This window comes from Felis catus, chromosome B4 (assembly GCF_018350175.1).
Source record: "Felis catus isolate Fca126 chromosome B4, F.catus_Fca126_mat1.0, whole genome shotgun sequence".
In the NCBI taxonomy this organism is placed as follows: domain Eukaryota; kingdom Metazoa; phylum Chordata; class Mammalia; order Carnivora; family Felidae; genus Felis; species Felis catus.
Window position 1 is genome coordinate 137457109 of NC_058374.1, and position 18830 is coordinate 137475938.

Sequence of the window (18830 nt, forward strand, 5' to 3'; positions counted from 1 at the left end):
ACTCGCCGGCCCGCGGCTTGGGGCCGCCGGCCCCGGGACCGTTCGGACCGGACGCCCCTCCCCCTCTCCGCCCGCGCGCGCAGCCAGACGTGAGGACCCCGGGCCGCCCAGCCCAGGGCCGGGCTTGTAGATACTCTTCGGGGGGGGGAAGAAGAATGTCCATTTTTTCTTTTTTTTTTTTTGCATTTCTTTTTTCCTCTAGCTCTCGGTGCTCCCTCTTTCCCCGTGCTCCCTCTTCCCTGCCTCCGTCAGCCTCCGTCTCCTACTTTATTTAAATTGTCTGCCGTCCCCTCCTGTCCCCCTGCATACTGACGCTTCTACTTGGGAGATTCAATTAGTCCTGTCGCCAGATTCCCCCACCGCCTGATGGCCACCGTGTTGTTTAAACAGTAAGGACATTGATCTTTTGACTGTGCCTTTAATGATTTTTTTTTTTTTTTTTTACACTCACGATTAAACTCTCAACAGATGTCACTGGACTTTTTAAGGCTGTTGTTAAAAATCGTAAACACGCCTGGTCAATGTCACATAAAACAGTTATAAGTACAGCTGCCGAGGTCGTATTCCAAAACTCCCAGCCCACGGCCAGGCGGTTAACGTCTCGGAGTCGATATTACCATGGTCGAGTTACCAACCCTCATCAATTAACGTCGGAGCGCTTTGTGCCCTGTTGGTAGCATCCTGGTATGTTTGAAAAATGCTGGGGAGAAATGGCAATTGTCTTTCAAAGTAAAGGCTTAAGCTGATAAATCATCCTAACTTCCTGTTCCTGCACGGCACAAAAAATACCCAGGCACACACGATCAACAAATGGCCCTTTCAACATATGCCAACGGGCCACGAGCTAGTCTACTGTCAGAAGTTGCCAGAATTTTTTTTTTTTTCAGGTCAGGACCCCAATGTTGCTCTGGCCTCTCCATTAGGGCTTTTGCCACACATGACTTACACGTTTTTCCCTTGGGCCCTCAGACACCAGGGGCCTCTCCTCTCTGACCCCAGCAGCCAGCCTTTAGGAAGACCTCAGTGACGGATCGCTGGTTAATTCACATGTTCTAAGTGGTCATGACCCATTTGGTGTAGCACCAATCAGGGAGGCACCGCTCACCCAATGCAAAACAAAAGGGCTGACTCCGGCTACCCTGAAGAGGCTCTTGCTCCTTCCACTGTGGGTTCGGCCCGGCTCAGGATGCCATCCTCTCTCCCTAGTGCTTTCGCTGGGCTGCGCATCAGCCCGGTAAAGTGGGCTGCCCAGGGGACCGGTGTTCAGAGAGCCAGGGAGAGACGGCACGTGAGAGCATTCCTGCTGTAATCTCTGTAAATGTCACTGGCTTTTTGGTTAAAAATTCATAATAATTTCATTGGCCGTGTATGTAATTAAATCAACAGAGAGGACTCTCAGGTTGTCCGTGACCCGCGCGCTCAGCCAGATGCTGGCTAGAGGAGGGTGCTCTCTGCTGCGGAGACTTCGAAGGGCTGTCTGCAAGTTTCTGGTAATTAATTCGGGGCACAGCAATAATCATCTGCTTGGCCCTCTGCTGTTTCCGTAGCTGCCTAAGTCCTGAGCCAGCAACCAAGGTGCAGGGTTGGGGTGCTCTCTGACGACGAGGGCGTTGGTTACGTGCAGAAAACCAAAGCTGAAGTTCTTGTCAGTAAATGTGCAGAGTTCTGTGCTGCTGCTGTGGACACACTCTTCCCTGACGACGCCCTGCACCCCGGACCGCCCTCCCCTTGCCCATGCTGCAACCCCCCCCATGTGGGATGCCCTTCCCCTCATAACCTACCTTAAAAAATTTTTTTTTAATAGTTAGTTTTAGAGAGAGCAAGAGAGGAGCAGAGAGAGAGGGACAGACAGAATCCCAAGGAGGCCCCACATTGTCCGCGCAGAGCCGGATCAAGGGCTCAAACTCACAAATCGTAAGATTATGACCTGAGCCGAAATCAGGAATCCGATGCTTAACTGACTGAGCCACCCAGGCGCTCCCCTTCTAACCTACCTTTTAAAAATCCTCTTTAGGGGCGCCTGTTTCCGATTCTGTGTCTCCCTGTCTCTCTGCCCCCCAGTTCATGCTCTGTCTCTCTCTGTCCCAAAAATAAATAAACGTTGAAAAAAAATTAAAAAAAAAATCCTCTTTAGGGGCTCCTGGGTGGCTCAGTCGGTTGAGCGTCCGACTGCAGCTCAGGTCATGATCTCACGGTCTGTGAGTTCGAGCCCCGCGTCGGGCTCTGTGCTGACGGCTCAGAGCGAGTCTGGCCTGTGAGCAGAACATGGTGTAAATATGCTGAAGGAAGGCACAGTGTGTGCCTAGAGCCAAGTAGGTGCCTAACGGATGAGAAGGTGAGTGAGGAGGGAATGAATGAATGAATGAATGGATGGATGCTAAGAGAAATACATTCCATTTCTGGAAAGGTGGACTATTCATAATAGCCACAGAAATGAGCCGTGTCTGCGGTCCGTCCCAGCATCCACATTCCTCTTCACCTGCATTGCGATCGAATTGGCCTGGATTGGAGCTTGAATATCTGGGCTTGAGACTTGGGTCCACCCCTTAACAGCCTCGTGACCTCGGGCTCGAACTCACGAACTGCGAGATCATGACCTGAGCTGAAGTCGGAAGCTCAGACGACCGAGCCACCCGGGTGCCCCTGAAAGATGTTATTTTTAAGTTATCTCTACACCCAACAGGGGGCTTGAACCCACAACCCCGAGATCAAGAGTCACATGCTCTACCGACTGAGCCAGCCGGGCGCCCTTACAACTTGACATTTTGGTTTCAAACACAGATATTCCGAGAAGTCTCAAAACCTATATCGTTCCACAGGGCATTTCTAAACTACATACCTAGTGCTCAGTCAGTAAAGACGAGAGAGAAGTCCTCCATATTATGGATCACGTGACTGGAGACCAGCTTGTTCCTGCAATCCCACATCCCTTCAAACATGAACAGGATGGCTCTGGAGACTGAGTGAATGCCCACAGGGCAGGAGAGCTCCCCTTTACAGGATGCGGAAGGTTCTGAGGGTCTGATCCAAGGCTGAGGTTCCCTGGGCGTTCGTAGCGGAAAAAGACGAGGCAGGGAGCCAGCACGGATGAGCCCCCCATCACTGCGCCTACCCCAGGCTAACTGGACCACTTTGCCACATCATCACGCGCGTCAATATTGTGCCCTGCCTCCCCCCACCTGCCGCCCCGAAAAGGCAGAAGTAATTGCTCACTGTCAGAAAAGGAAGCCCAGCAAAGCTAAATAGTTGTCTTAGATCTTGGCCAGTGTGGGCGAGGGGCAGGATTCAAACTCAGGACGGTTTGATCCCAAACCGAGGAGGACGTCTCCACCGCCTCTGGCCACCTCCCCTTCCAGCTGGCTCTCCATCCTGGGGCCAGGAGTCAAGAAGCCACTTGGGGAGTTGTTTTTCTATCCCCCAATACATTTTCTTCCCTCCCCTGCAAGCAACGGCCCAGTTTCCAAAGGCAGAGTTCAGAATCCCGAAAAGCCACTGACTGACAAACAGAAAGCTGTGGATACTCCGCGGACAACATGCTGAGCTCGAGGCAAGTGCGCCTCCATGAGACCATCGCCATAGTCAAGGCCATGAACTCATCCGTTCTTTCCAGCTGTTTCCGGTGGACTCTTTCACTTAAAACTTTTTAAAGATGGACTTGTTTCTTTCGTGGTGAGAAGGGCGCTGAACACAAGATCTACCACCGAGACAGAATTCTGCATACACAGGATGGCACTGCCAACTATGGGTCCTGTGTGGTCCCGCGGATCTGTAGTTCCGTTCCTCTGCCCCCGCCCCACTGAACACCTTCGTCCCTCCATCCGTCAGCCCTAAAAGGGGGAACAGAGACGTGCACTGGGCTGAGAGAGGGTCAGAATTGGCAAGGTGGCGGCCGGGCAGGGGAGGAGACTGGAATTAGCATTTGCGGAGAACGTTCGAGAGCGCGGCGGCCTTGACTGAATACATACACACGCTACGGGCGATCCCGTAGTAGCCCTGGGAAGTGCTAACATCATGCCCGTTTACAGGGGAGAGAATCAAGGTCCACCACATGAAGTCACAACCCAGGGCCCCCCACGTACGTGGCCCTCCTTGGAGTCAGAAACTATAGGCTCCTGGCTTCACCTCTGGGGGTTCAGTTTCCGTCTGGAAAAAGTGGTTGATGTGAACATCAAAGAGAGAAAATGGCCAGGGAAGAACAGGGACTTCCCAGCTGCAGCCCTGACCTCCCGGAGCCCCAGCACAGCCACAGAGACAAGTGAGAGGCCTCACGGGATCCAAGCGTTGGAGCCACCTAAGATGTGTCTGTCCTGAAGCTTCCATTATTAGCAGAAGCTTCCTAATTAGTACTTCTACACCCACATCATAGATTTCAAGTCAGAGGTTCAATTCTCTCCTGAGGGTGAGTCAACGTGTTGCACACATATGTAGGATGCCCTTTATGGGGAGGAGTGAAATCCCCCGGGGACGCACTGAGCTAAGGCCTCTTTCCCCGTCACCTTTATCCCCGGAAGACTCGAGACGCCGCGAGAGTGGAATTGCTTCTCTGATTTTCTCTCTCACGCCGGGTGATGTTTTTGTTTCCAGGCTTCTGGCCAAGCAGCGATTCTGACCCTGGGACCTCTCCGCGGAGTAATAGTGAAAGTTATTTTTCACGGTCTGCCCCCGAGCCTGGTTCTTCTCTCCATGGACAGAGCCAAAGTGCATCTGGGGGAGTAATTGATGGAGGAAAAATGGGATTTCGTTCCACGGCATCATGTGGGGATCCTGTTGTGTTTTGGGCCTCGTCCTGGAGGCTATGGGGAGATGGGATCTCTCTTCCTTCCTTTCTTTTGTAACTGACTTGTTTTTAATGTTTATTTTTGAGAGAGACAGATAGAGTGTGAGCGGGGGAGGGGCAGAGAGAGAGGGAGACACAGAATCTGAAGCAGGCTCCGGGCTCTGAGCTGTCCGCACGGAGCCCGATGCGGGGCTCGAACCCACAGACCGTGAGATCATGACCTGAGCCGAAGCCGGACGCTTAACCGACGGAGCCACCCAGGCGCCCCCAGATGGGATCTTTCTAGAGGCTCCTAGTCTGATGGGATAACAGGTTCCCGTCCACCATCCCACGGGTGGGCCCAAAATAGCTGCCGACGAGCCGTATGGGGGCTGGAAGGCACCCAGGAGGGAATCCCCTTTCTCACCGGTAGGCTTCACACGCCATCATTGCACTGCCCCTGCTACACCCTGGGGAGGAGGTGGGGGCTTTGCCGTCGCCTCCACTCTTCATGGGGAAACTGAGGCTCAAGGCAGTCAGGCTACCTGCAAATCACCTAGTCGGTGGATGCCGCTGAGGGTCCAGACGCAGAGACGCGAGTGCGCGGGTGGGTTTGGGCACAGGTGTACTGGGTGAGGATCGAGGCCATGGCTTCACTTGGATCTAAGCCAGAAGCTGGCCTGAGTGGGACTGGAGAGAGGACTTTAGCTGGCGGGTGGTCCCAGGAAGCACCCGTGGGAGCAGGAAGTGGTCTGGAGAGAGGAAGGAAGCCCGGGCAGGGTGCGTTAAGGAGCACGTGACCTTGCTGGGCCACAGAGCTCCGTCGGGGAGGCTACGTGGACCTCACCCGTGAGTCGTCCCACTCAAGAGGAGAGACCTGGGGTGGTTCTCCCCCAACTCTCTGCCCCTCACGGATCGAGGGCCGCTCCCGGGGGGGACATTCTCCTCGCACCCGCTCCCGAGGCTGGAGAGTCGCAGACGGACGATCACAGGAGAAGCCTCAGGATGCACAGGAGGAAGGCGGGAGGCTGGGAGGGGTGAGGCAGGGCGGGGCAGTGTCTGCCCAGCCAGAGAGCGTTAGCGATAAGCCAGAAATGGAGGCGGCAGCCAATGCCTCCTAGAAGCAGTTAGGACAGTCGGCAGGTGACGGGGAGGTGGCTAAGTGCTCTGACTGCGTCACTGTCTGCCGAATTCAGACCCGGGGGGCGGGGGTGGGGGCCGTCTGGACCTGGCTCCGTTTGGGGGGCACAGGCGGGAGAGGCAGGTGTCGCGAGGAGCTGGGGTGGAGGCCGGAGTGGACGTGAGCACAGGGACGAGAGGCTCCAAAACGTTCCTGCCCGTCTGACCCGCGAGGCCAAGTGGGCAGCGAGGTTGCCCGCCACGGGCTGGGTGGGCAGGCCGAGAGGCGGGTGTGGGAGGGCTGCAGCCCAGGGGGACGCTGATGGCTAGGACATCGGGGGGCGACGCAGGGCAGGCAGCTGCAGGTCTGGTCCAGAGCGCCAAGGGACGAGCACGGTGACTCAGTTGTCCCTGATGTGCTGACCCGAATCTGCCCTGGACCTTGGCCTCTCGGGGCGCTGCCAATGGGGGCTGACACTGGGGGCTGACAGTGTCCCTCTAGGGCCCTGCACTTGCCTTTTCTGAGAGGTAACAGGAGTGGGCCGGCCCAGCCGGCTGAGGTCGGGCGATTCTGAAGCCTGGCTGTCACCCTGGCTGAATGACGTACAGCCAGCTCTTTGCTCCGAGTGTCTATTTCTCCTCCTGCACAGTAGGGGCTACCCGTTCAGTAGTGGGTCGCAGAGCGCACGCTACGAGCCGGCGGGAACATAAAATGAGTCAATGGAGCGCCTCGCTCTTGGCGACACGGGCCAGCGCATCCTGGGCTCAGCTGGACCCCAAAGCACACCTGGGAGTCAGCCACCTGGCGGAGGACCCGATATCACAGGCCAAGAAGACGGGCCGTGAAGGTTTGCGGCAAGGACCTGCCGGTCATCGGCTGTCCCAGATGGAGGGGTGGTGGTCCCCTGTGACTGGAGCAGGACACTATCTACGACAGGAGGAAGGAGTGGACCCACCGGGTAGGCTGGGTGAAGGTGACATGGGGGGGCAGGCGAGGGGGCAGAGCAAGGGAGAGGCGGGGGTCCGGGCAGCGTCTGGTTTCTGGCCTGTGTGACTGCAGCGGGCTCAGGGGGTGGGAGAGGGGAGGTTGGAAAGAAGATGAGGTTGGGGCGCTGAGGCCCCGCCCTCAGCGGGCTTGTCTGGGGGACGTGTTGCGACCCAGAAAGGGCCAAGTTCTAGTGCAGGGGTAGGCAGGCAGGGGGAAGTGAGGTCTGTGGTCTTTTGCCTCCCCGTGTGGGGTTAGAATACATCCTCACAAAATTTGCATCCTTCCCAGAACCCCAGAATGTGACCTGGTTGGTCTTTGCAGATGTGATCAAGTTAAGACGAGGCCATTCTAGAGTAGGGTGGGCCCCAGTCCGGTGACTCATGTCCTATTATTGTTATCACTATTATTATATTTTCTTTTTAGAGAGAGAGAGCACAGATGAGGGGAAGAGGCAGAGGGGGAAAGAGAGAATCCCAAGCAGGTTCCACGCTCAGTGCGGAGCCCGGTGTGGAGCTCGATCCCACGACCCCGGGATCATGACATGAGCCATAATCAAGAGTCAGACTCTCGGGGCGCCTGGGTGGCTGAGTCGGTTGAGCGTCCAACTCTTGATTTCAGCTCAGTCATGATCTCGTGGTTCATGGGATCGAGCCCCGCATCAGCGTGGAGCCTGCTTGAGATTCTCTCTCTCCCCCTCTGCCCCTCTTCCCTGCTGGCACTCTCTCTCTCTCTCTCTCTCTCTCTCTCTCTCTGTCTTTAAAATAAAAATTTTTTTAAGTGTCAGACGCTCAACCAACTGAGCCACCCAGATGCTCCCTTACCATTATTATTATCATTATTTTAAAATTAATTATTAAAAAGGGTCCTACAGGTTACAACCACAGCTCAGATGTGGCCCAGGAGAGACGTGGTGGCCCCTTCACCACGGCCAAGCCGAGCTCACTCTCTTGGCTGTGCCCTGTGTGGGCAGTGGGCATCTCCCTACAGTAGGCCAGGTGGCCCTGCTCTCTCAAGATTCACAGAACATGGCAGGCCCACCTGACGACAGGGCAGCATCATCTCAAACAGCTTAGGTTTCTTTAAAAAACACTTGCAACCCGGTAACGTTTGAGTCCAGGAGCAGAGCAGTAATTGAATGCAAAGGTTGGTGGCCCTACCCGGGCCCTCTTGGGACAGACCCTGCTTGAGCTCCGCCTTGATTCTGTCCCCTGCGTGGGTAGGAAGCCAGGCTGGGGCCAGGAGTTCCGCGATTGAGCCAATGGGACGGAGACACATCCAGAGAGGAGAATCCCACGTGGTGAGAGACACAGAGAACAGAAGGGACAGCCAACAGCCCCAGAATCATGGGACAGATTCCACCCGGGAGCCTTCAGAGAAGACAGCCCGTGCTAACACCCTGATTTCGGACTCCAGACCCTCTGTTGCTTAAAGCCGCCCGCCGTGGAACCCCAGGAGGCGGACACGCTCCCTTTCCTTCCTTCCTTAGCCAAACCTGAGTTTATTTGTGGGGTCCCACCTCTGTCTCCGAGCCACTGTGATCAAAGTCCTGAGCCTCCTTCCATGGGGGAGCACTGAGGCTGGGCCCGATGCTTCCCATCAGGCCCCCCCCCCCGTGCCAGGCCCTCGTTAGATTTCACGCCCCTTTCCCGCCAGCAGGTTGGGCGTCAGAGTCTCCCTCGGGTCAACGGGACACTGCGGTCTGCAACCCTGGTGCTCCATTGTCCTCAGATCCTGCTTGCTCTTCCTCAGTGGCCTGTGTTCGCAGGCACAGGAAGTCGAGTTCAATTATTCATGCACACAGTCAGCATATTTTTTCCCATAGTTCATTGAAAACTTTCAAGGACTTTTCAAAAAAAAAAAAAAAAGCGCTTTTATTCTCTCCCCGTTTTAGTTAGCCGAATGCCAAAACAGCAGAACGGAACAGCATCCTGCTTCCTGTTTCACTCACCCCCGCCTCCCTGCTTCACGTCTGAGCCTGCAGATTCCAAACGAAAGAGCGCCCACCATGTAGACCTTGGTTCCACAGTAGACCTTGTCAGTTATAATAAAAATAAGAGGAGAGTTTACTGAATGTGGACATATTTAAATGCCAGGCATTATGGCGAGGGCTTTCGTGGCTTCTTTAATCATCTTCGCCAAGACCCTAGGAGGTAGGTAGTGTTAACCCCATTGTGTGGATGTGGGAACTGAGGCCAACATACGCGGAGCGAGCCATCCGAGGAAGCGTGGCTGGTACGTAATTGTTTCCAACGGAAACTGACTCAGGGCCAGGCAGGTGCACTACCCTCTACACGGCAGCTCTACCGGGCTTGCAAAGGACGCCCAGCAAACACGGCCAGTGGCCTAATGGACACCACAGGCTGGGAGACTGAAATACAGACATCCGGCTCCATTTTGTCACTCTCTGGGGAGGACACAGGTAAAAATCTTTCAACGGCCACGTGGCAGTCACCAGGGAGACTAGTAATTAAGGAGTTACAAGTAATTAATAACATTTATAACAATGAAATGAAGACCTTTATTAAAACAACGAGAGGGGGCGCCTGGGTGGCTCCGTGGGTTAAGCGTCCGACTTCGGCTCAGGTCACGATCTCACGGTTCGCGGGTTCGAGCCCCGCGTCGGGCTCTGTGCTGCCAGCTCGGAGCCTGAAGTGCTTCAGATTCTGTGTCTCCCTCTCTCTCTGCCCCTCCCCAGCTCGCTCTGCCTCTGTCTCTGTCTCTCTCCCTCAAAAATAAGTAAACATTAAAAAAAAAAAAAGCAATAAGAGGTGCCATAAACCAGTGTTCCTTGCAATAATTACTCATTGGGGGGGGGGGGGCGGGAATTAGAAGATGATTCAATTTTTGTAAATCAGGGAGGAACGAGAAAGGTAAGTCTGTGAGAAAACACGTGAATTTGGAAGTTCTGAATACGTGCCTGACTGAGGTCAGGGGGGAGTTTCCACACAATTGCTTTCCCGAGGATATTCCCCTACCTTGGTTAGCTCCTAATATATTGTATCCCCTAAAATTGCAAAAAAAAAAAAAAACCCAAAAAGGTCACCCTGGACCCTAGGATGATTCTTCCAGGCTAAGGTGGCAGCTGTTTAGACACAAGCCTGCAACACAGGTAAACTTGTAGGGCGTGTGGGGTGAGCAGAGGGCCAGGGGCGTTGTTCATATCCACCCCCTGCCCCCGGGCACCGCCTTAATGCCAGTCCCCAGCCCAGGGCCTGCATCAGGGCAGGCGATCACCAAATGGGGGTGTTTCGTCCAGCTAACTGCTGGCCAGGCTTCATTGTACACACTTGCAGGTGTGTGTGTGTGTGTGTGTGTGTGTGTGTGTGTGTGTTGTGTGTGTGTTTATTTGTGTGCTTCTGTGTCCCAAATAGGGAGTCAACTCTGTGCTAAATAAATGCATTAAAAATTGGACAGCTGTTGGGGCGCCTGGGTGGCTCAGTCGGTTAAGCAGCCGACTTCGGCTCAGGTCATGATCTCACAGTCCGTGAGTTCGAGCCCCGCGTCGGGCTCTGTGCTGACAGCTCGGAGCCTGGAGCCTGCTTCCGATTCTGTGTCTCCCTCTCTCTCTGACCCTCCCTCATTCATGCTCTGTCTCTCTCTGTCTCAAAAATAAACATTTTAAAAAAATTAAAAAAAATTGGACAGCTGCATAAAGTTGTGGTTTGTCATTAAATTTCCAAGTTGAAACTCACGCCCTTCCAAAGATTCAAGTTGCAAAATCTTACAGACGCTTTCTTATTTGTGAATGTGAAGGCTGTGGCCTCTGCCCACGCTGGCTCACGGAGGTAGGAGGCTGGGTCCAGAACCAGAGGTGGGACGAAGATGGAAATGTGCTAAACAGATCCCCACCTCACCTCCTTAACTCAACTTCCCCGCCAACCTCCCCCACGTCCACTGAATCCCAGGGGCTGCGGGATTCGCCTTGACCAGCTCGAGAAGCAGCAGACTTGGGCCGTGGAGGAAGCATCTGCAGCCCTGGGTCCTTGCCATTCTCGTGTGTCCCAGGGAAAGGGTACAGTGCCCGTGAGGACGCACTGCAGAGGACTGTCCTCCATAGTTTTGAATGTCGAGAGTCCCCTCTGCCTGAACCATGCATGTCTGCCTGGAAGTTCATGTGCACAGCCAGGAAGAGCCACCAAGGGCTATCGAACCGGGGCTCTCTTGCTCTTATGCAAAGGGGACGTGTCCGCTGAGGCAAGACCATGACCCTTCATCAGGGCATCTCCGGATGAAAGCAAAGGCTGAGTTTCCAGATATGACATTTTATTTTTATTTTTTGTAATTTTTTTAAACGTTTATTTATTTGAGAGAGAGAGAGAGCACAAGCAGGGGAAGGGCAGAGAGAGAGAGGGAGACACAGAATCCGAAACGGGCTCCAGGCTCTGAGCCGTCAGCACAGAGCCCGACGCGGGGCTCGAACTCACGGACCGCGAGATCGTGACCTGAGCCGAAGTCGGACGCTCAACCAACTGCACCACCCAGGCGCCCCTCAGGCACAACATTTTAAAACCTAATCATCCCCGGCTTTCAAAATCAGAATCTAATTCAGGTGGGCAAAATATTAGCATCAAAAAGAGAAGAGTCAATATGTCCAAATTAATCCACTGGCCAACTGAGGCTTCCTGACGACGGGTCATAGGAAACACGACGCAGCAAGGCGGCTGTAAGTCAAGGGCTTTCCGTCCACGATCTCAGGTCTACCTGAGCGGTCAGTGCACGGGCTTCAGAGCCCCCACCTGAGGGCCCTCAGTTTCCCTCACTGCCCAGTGGGGGCGATCACGGTACTTGCCTCCGGGGGCTGTTGGGAGAATTATGCCTTTAAAGCAAGGTCCCCCGCACTTGGTGCCCGTAGTGGGTGGAGCTATGTCCCCCAAACAGGTACGGTCAAGTCCTAACGTTGCCCCGGGGTCCTGTGCACGTGACCTTATTTGAAAGTAGGGTCTTTGCAGGTGTGACCAAGTTAAGGGAGGGCATCCTGGATTCGGGTATGACCTAACACAAAGGCTGGAGTCCTTCCGAGAGAGGGAAATGTAGGCGCATGTGGGGAGCAGCCCGTGTACGGATGAGGCAGAGCCCGGGGTGACGCCAGGAATTGCCAGCGAGGATCGACGCGACGCCAGAGGCACGGGATGGATGGATTCTCCCTCAGAGGTTCCGGAACCTGCTGACCTTGTCTCAGATCCAGTGGGCGGGGCAGAGGGGTTGTGTGGGCCGCTGGCCTGTGCTCCAGGAACCCATGGGGGCCCCACACCTTCCTCCTAAAAAGAGTTTCCAGGGAAGAGAAGAAAACAAGCAGAGCTCTGCAAACGTGCACCTTGCGTTCAGATCTGGCCTTGCCGAGGGCAACAGTTCAAGGCCAGGGTCTTGGCCGTCCGACTTGCAAATGAATAACGTCTCAGCATCAACCAATTTAGCAAGAGTCGGAGTAGAAAGCCACCGGGGGAGGCTTTCTGTTGTGAGGCCCCAGGCAGGTTGATGAAGTTCCGCGGTGGGGGGGAGGGGAGCTGTCTCGGTGGCCTCCGTGACCTCCCCCTATACAGCACAGCAGGCAGGGACCCTGCCTGGCCACCGGGCGCGCTCCGGCCTCCCTGCGGTCCTCCTTCCTGACCCTCCCTGCTTGGTCCCCGCCGGCCCCCCCGGCCCCAGCGCTGGCCTCCCTGCCCTCCTGGGATGGGTCCTGCGCATTCCCGTCGCCCCTTGCTCCCTGAGGATCCTCGGCCCCTCTCCGTTCCAGATCCTCGGCCGGGAAGGAGGGGCCTGTGCGCAGGGTTCACGGCCTGGCCCAAAGCCGCCTTCTATGAAGCTGCCGGTCACGGCACCCCGATGCCTCCTGGCATTCACAGACAGGCCTGATAGCCACACACGTGACCGACCGATTGGCTGACTTTTGATCCCCAACCATATACACGTCCGGTGCCTACGAGCTGAGCCCGGCCCTGTCCCGGGGGCCGGGCCTACGGTCACGCACGAGAGAAGCGAGTCCGTGGCTCCGCAGGGCGTACTTCTGGGGTAAGAAACAATCACCGTGGAAGCAGGTATGGGGACAGGTGCCGAGTGCCGAGTGCGTCTGAGCTGAGGCCGCCGTAACACAACACCACACCCAGGGCGTGCACACAGGGCTCCCCTCTCTCAGCTCCCGGTGGAGGCTGGGAAGCTGGAGGTCAAGGTGCCAGCAAGTTCAGTTCCCAGGGTGGCATTGGCCGCCTCCCCACCTTCCCTGACTCTCCTTCTTCTTCGAAGGCCCCCAATCCTAGGAGATGAGGAGCCCGCCCGCACGACCTCTTGTAAACCTACTCACCTCCTCGAAGCCTCGCCTCCAAATAGTCACACTGGGTGTTAGGGCTCCGACGTATGAATTTGCGGGGAACGCAGTTCAGTCCGCCGCCAGCACGATGCAGGGGAACACGGCCGGGACGGGTAGGGGGTCGACGTGACAGGAGTGGTCATTTCTGCTTTGCAGGAGAGAGGCTCTCGGAAGCCATGGCGTCGGAGCAGAGGCCTCGATGAGGGGAGCAGGGCGGTCAGGTAAAGGATGGGGGCAGGGCAGTACAGAGGGAGGAGCGGCCTGTGCAAAGGCCCTGGGGCAGGGTCTTCAGGGAGGCCAGTGTAGCAGGAGGTGAGTGAGGGGGACAGGAGGGGCCTAAGGGGTCCGGTCAGAGAGTCGCTGAAGTTCGCCAGGCCCGGTAGCCCCAGTGGAGGTTCTTGGATCTGATGCTGCAAGTGACGGAGGCTGGTTGGGGGACGCCAGGCTCAGGCTAGGCAAAGAGAACGGGCTGCGGAGGGTGGGGTGGAAACGGGGGGCCCGGATGGATGGCCAAAGGGTCGAGGACGGAGAGGAGGAGACTTGGCTGGGGCAGGGCTGGTGAGATACGAATCCGGGACACCGCGGGGAGGGGAGGTGCTAGGAAGGATGCCGGGACAGCTCCCGCCGCGGTTACAACAGAAACCATGGGGGTCTGGCCTGGGCCCTGGGGTCTGCGGGCCGTTCTCAAGTGCGACGGGGTGGGGGCCGGCGGGTACCCCCTGTGGGGGTCCTGCTTCCATTCCCCCAAACCTCTGATCCTCTCCGTGCAAACGCCTGTTCAGATGCCCCCCTCCCCTACCTACGGCCAAGGCCTCGTCTGTACCCGATGCGTCACAGCTCACAAACACGAGCGCTCAGGGGTCCTGGGTGGGGATATTTTGGCCAAGAATGAGGGCTCAGAAAGGCCAGATGACTTGGCCATACCCACACGGCTGAAGGTGACCCTGAGGCGACCCGCGCCCGGCTCCGTGTGTCCCTCAGCTACCAGCCTGCATTCTGTCGCTGTCTCCTGACTCCCCCCGGCCCCCAGCGAGGCAACGCTTGACGGGAACACCGTCCGTGGTTCACTTTCGTCTTGGTGTCTGCGGCGCCGATGTTTTGTAGTAATAATTAGGATTATGTATTGAGTGTCTCTTTTCTGCGTCCCTGTGTTGGGACAAGCATTTGCTGAAGTGAGTCTTTAATCATCACGGTGATACTGTGAGCAAAACACCGGCGGGACCCTGTGCTGTGGGCTGCGTGTCTGCGCCCCCCCCCCAGAGTGCAGGTGGAGAGGCTCTGACCCCCCAAGGGGCTGTATTTGGAGACGGGCCTTTAAGGAGGTAACTGAGGTTACCGGAGGTCGTAAGGCTGGGGCCCTGATCCCATAGCACTGGTGCCCTTGTAAGGACAGGGGGAGACACCAGAGAGTGGCCCTCCCTCCCCACCCACCACCGTCCCTCTCCCCCTTCTCTCCCTCTTCCCCCCTCCCCCCTCCTCCTTCGCTCCCTCCCTCTCCCCCCCTTCTTTATCTCCCTTTCCCCTTCCCTCTCCCTCCTTCTCTCTCACCCTCTCCTTCCCCCTCCCTCTCTCTCTCTCTCCCCCCTCATCCCCTCCTTCCCCCCTCCCTCCTCCTCCCCTCCTCCCTCTTTCTCTCCGTTTCCCCCTCCCCCTCCCTCTCTCTTACCCTGTCCCTCCCTTCTTTCCCCTCTCCCTCCCCCTGTCCCCCGCTCCCCCGTCCCTCTGTCTGTCTCTCAGCCCCCCCCCTTCCTCCCTCTCCCCCTCCCTCCTTCCTCTCCACCTCTATCTCCCTGCCCACACAGAGGAAAGACCATATGCAGACACAGCGAGAAAGGAGTTGTCTCCACCGAGGGAGAGAGGCCTTGCCAGAAATCCATGCCAAGGGCACTGTGATCCCCGACCTCTGACCTCTAGAACTGACAGAAAATAAAGTTCTGTTGTTTAAGCCCCATCTGTTGGGGCAGATGTACCCCCAGATACATTAAGCTGATGGCTCCAGACGGTTTGGGATGAGGAAACTGAGGCAGAGAGAGGCCAGAGGACTCCTTCAAGGGGGTTCTGTCTTCTTAGATATAGGAGAAAGCCTTCCAAGCCCTCCATGAGGCTTCCTGCGGCCCTGCCCCTCCCTTCCTTCCTGGGGGGCCCCTCCCAGCTCTGGGGCTGCCCCCCCGGGGGTGGGGACACCCTCTGTGGCTTCTCTGACTGCCCCGGCCCCCATCCGGTGCAGTTGGACTGGCGGACTGGCCGTCTCCAGAGTAAGAAGGTTGGGTTTGCTTTTCCCGCCTTGTGCCCTTGTCACCTGGGGGTGTGTGTGTGTGTCTGTCCCACCCCAGAAAGCTCCCGGGAGTCAAGGATGCATCCTGCCCACGTCTGTCCCACGGAGCCCAGCCCAGGCCCCTGCCTGTGGACTGTTGGACAGGCCTGGGGCAAGAGGAGGGTGGAGGGGCCCTAGGTGTGGGCACATGTGCAGTTCTGAGCTCAGAACTGGCACCTGGCGTTTATAAATAGAGTCTGAGGGGTAAAAATACATCTGCGAAGAGCAGAGACGCTCAGAATATAAACAGTTTATTTTCCCTTGTTGGGGTGACCAAGGGTGACGACCTGAACTGTGTCCTTGGCCACCGGGAAGGGTGAGCCATCTGCCCCGGGCCCCGGCCACACCCGCACCTGCTCCAGACCTTCTCTGCTCCGCGGGTCTCCCGGGGCGGTTTGCAACGTAGTCTGGGCGCGTGCACTAAACAGGCCTCCTCGGTATACAGTAGGCAGCCAATAAATGCCCATCCAACTTGACCTTGGGGAACTCTATGAGGAGAAACAGAACAGAGAGTGTGGAGCCTGACCTCTCTGTCGGAGCCCCGTTCTCTCAGCCCCCTGCCTAAAGCTTCCTGCCTTCAGGCCGAAGGAGACCATTCACTGTGTCCAGAGCAGCAGGGACTTAGCTCCTGGCCCCTGGCCCTGCACACACGCACACACACACACACACACACACACGTGCACAGACACACAGAGACCCGTCTTAACTCTACACATGGAGACAGATCCTAGCAATTTAATCCAACCCAACTCTCAAAGTGAAAAGAGACTTTCAAGTTCATCTCAGAGAAAGAAAAAATGGTTCGTGGAACTTGATTCCATCTGGCTCTCCTCCACAGGCTGGGGGGGGGGGGGTGGGCAGCTCTCTGTCAGGAGGAAGAGGTCTTATGACTCCTGGGTCCTACCTCATGGGCAATTACTTACTGCCAGGGGAGCCAGACTCCGAGATTTGTGCTCAAAATGTGAGGACTTGCCCCCCAGTGACAAGAAGGAGCATCTTACCAGGAGAACCGTGTCTCAGGGTGGGTTTTTCCCCGTCCTCAAGATGAACAGGAATGGATATGGTCTGTGCTATATTTAGTGGAGAGGGAGGAACTTGTGTTTATTAAAAGAAATGACAGCAGAGATGTTTGGTAGTTCTCAAGTTATTTCAAGTCCTTTCTCCTGCTTAATATTCTCCGTAGGACGTGGGCCATGTGACAACACGCACCCGGAGAAGAGAGGAGAACCACAACGTGGAAGTCAGTCCGTCTCACCCTTACCCGAGGGAAACGGCCAGCGTGGGGGAGGAGGTAAGCAACGGGACATGCCGAGGGGCTCCCGGGGCGGGGGGCACGTAGGAAGAGGGAGCATCACAGGACGAACCCCAGATTGAAGGGTTGCAAAGCCAAACCGAATCTTCAAGGTGTCCCCACCCGCACCTGATCCACAGGGAAGGGGGAGCCTGACCCAAGGGCAGGTGCACCTGGCGACGCCCCATCCTCCGGGGACACTTTCATGCTTTAAGACATACTTTAACATCCCTTCGCATTTCGTTCACAAAAAAAAAAAAAAAAAAAAAGTCCAACGAGGAGACAGGAGAAGTGTTGTCTGTATTTGACAGGAAAAACCCTCGCTGAGACTCAGGTTAGGTGTGATCTCCCCGAAGCAGGAAGTAGGAAGCGGAGTGTGGATGAGATCGGAACTCCAGCCCCGACAGTGGCCGAGAGAGCACATCCCCACTCACAGCAGCCGGCCACGCGCCTACACCCACTAACCGTGACCCTGACATCACGTTCTCTGGACTCAAGACCGTAGTTCTCACCAAAGCAGGTGCCTGTATGTGCCCCCTCACACAGGAAATCATGCTTTTTTTTTCTTTTTTTTTAAGTGTATTATTTTGAAAGAGAAAGAGAGAGAGAGGAGGAGGAGGGGCAGAGAGGGAGAGGGAGAGACAGAATCCCAAGCAGGCTCCACACCGTCAGCACAGAGCCCGACGTGGGGCTCGATCTCACCAACCGTGAGATGCTACCCTGAGCTGAGAGGTCGGATGCTTAACCAACACAGCCACCCAGGTGCCCCGGAGACGACGCTCCGTCAAGGCCGTCACGGGTTTGCCCACTGAGGCAGGTACGACCGGAGATCTGGAAGTTCAGACTATTTACTGATTTGATATTGACACACACCGCCCGTGGGAGTCGGGGTCCCCGCGCGGAACAGAAGGACCCTGAGAGTCTCCCAGGTCCGGGGCTCCACCCTGCACGGCCTCTTCCGCAGATCCGCGCCGGGACCTCACTCCTCTGCGTTGGCACAGCCTGTGCGCAGAGACGACCCGCGACGCACCCCCACCCCCCGCCCCGGGTCCTTCCTAAGGCAAAAGGCAGCATAGCTCACCAACCTTCTCCCGGTGACATCTGACTTCTTTCCTTCCTCCCATTTCAGCGGTTATGTTGCGTTTATTTTGTTAAAGGCCACCTTGACTCCTTTCACACGTTGGCATGGTGTAATTCCAAATACCTGCATGGGAGGGGGAAGGAAGGAGGGCAGGGAGGGAGGGCAGCAGGGAACGGAGGCGGGGTGGGGCGGGGGCGGGGGGGGGGGGAGAAAGGGATGGGAAGGGGATGCACAGGACAGCAGACATCCTTTGAGGAGTGGCCCCGAGACGCTGCTGGAGGGCCTTCATTCCTTGTTAAGTGTTGCCTCTGCCAACCGAGCACCACCTGTCTGCCAGGCACCGGACGGGGGGCTTTGTGCGCGTCATCTCTGCCTAAAAGCCACCCACCAGGTCCGAGATCCGATGCTCCCCCCCCATCACAGTAAGGGAAGTGCGGCTCCCAGGAGTCACCAGCCAAGGTCACAGAGCAGCAGGGGGTGGGGCCAGGCCGGGCCAGAGGCTTCGCCTGCCTTGCGGAGGGCAAGCCACGTTGCAGCGACGTGCCCGGGGGTCCCGCGGGCCACGCTCGGGCTCCAGTGACCTCCAGAAGACTCCACGCTTCTCTGCACTTGGCCAGCTGACCGCCCCGTCCCTCGAAGGGCGATGCTGACGCCTGCCCCTCCCCCCCCCAAACTGTCGCGAGGGCTGAAATGAGAAGTGTCTTGGAGGTCAAGACGTCCTGAGAGGCAGCAGCCTTATTTTTTCTAGAAGGGCTCAGTACTTCTCTGAGGTGTGTGTGGGGGCGGGGGGAGGGTATCTGGGATTTTCTGTTCCTTCTTTCCTCCAAGGGCACCGAGACGCTGGGATGCTGGAGCTTTCTCAGAGTGAGCTGATTGTGGGGCTGGGGGCGGGGGCTGGCCTCTCCTGACCCCACTCCCGCGCCCCCGCCCCCGGCCCGCGGACGCCCATGGACTGGGTCACACACCGGCCCTCCCCG

At 56.7% G+C, this 18830-nt stretch overlaps 1 long non-coding RNA gene across 1 annotated transcript; it reads right to left on the reverse strand.

Moving 5' to 3' along the window:
• Nucleotides 1–15716: 15716 nt before the first annotated feature.
• Nucleotides 15717–18030, reverse strand: LOC123386850. The gene is made up of 2 exons (XR_006601293.1): nucleotides 17858–18030; nucleotides 15717–16551 (listed from the first exon to the last, which is right to left on the reverse strand). It is a non-coding gene; the product is annotated as an uncharacterized LOC123386850 (long non-coding RNA).
• Nucleotides 18031–18830: the final 800 nt, after the last annotated feature.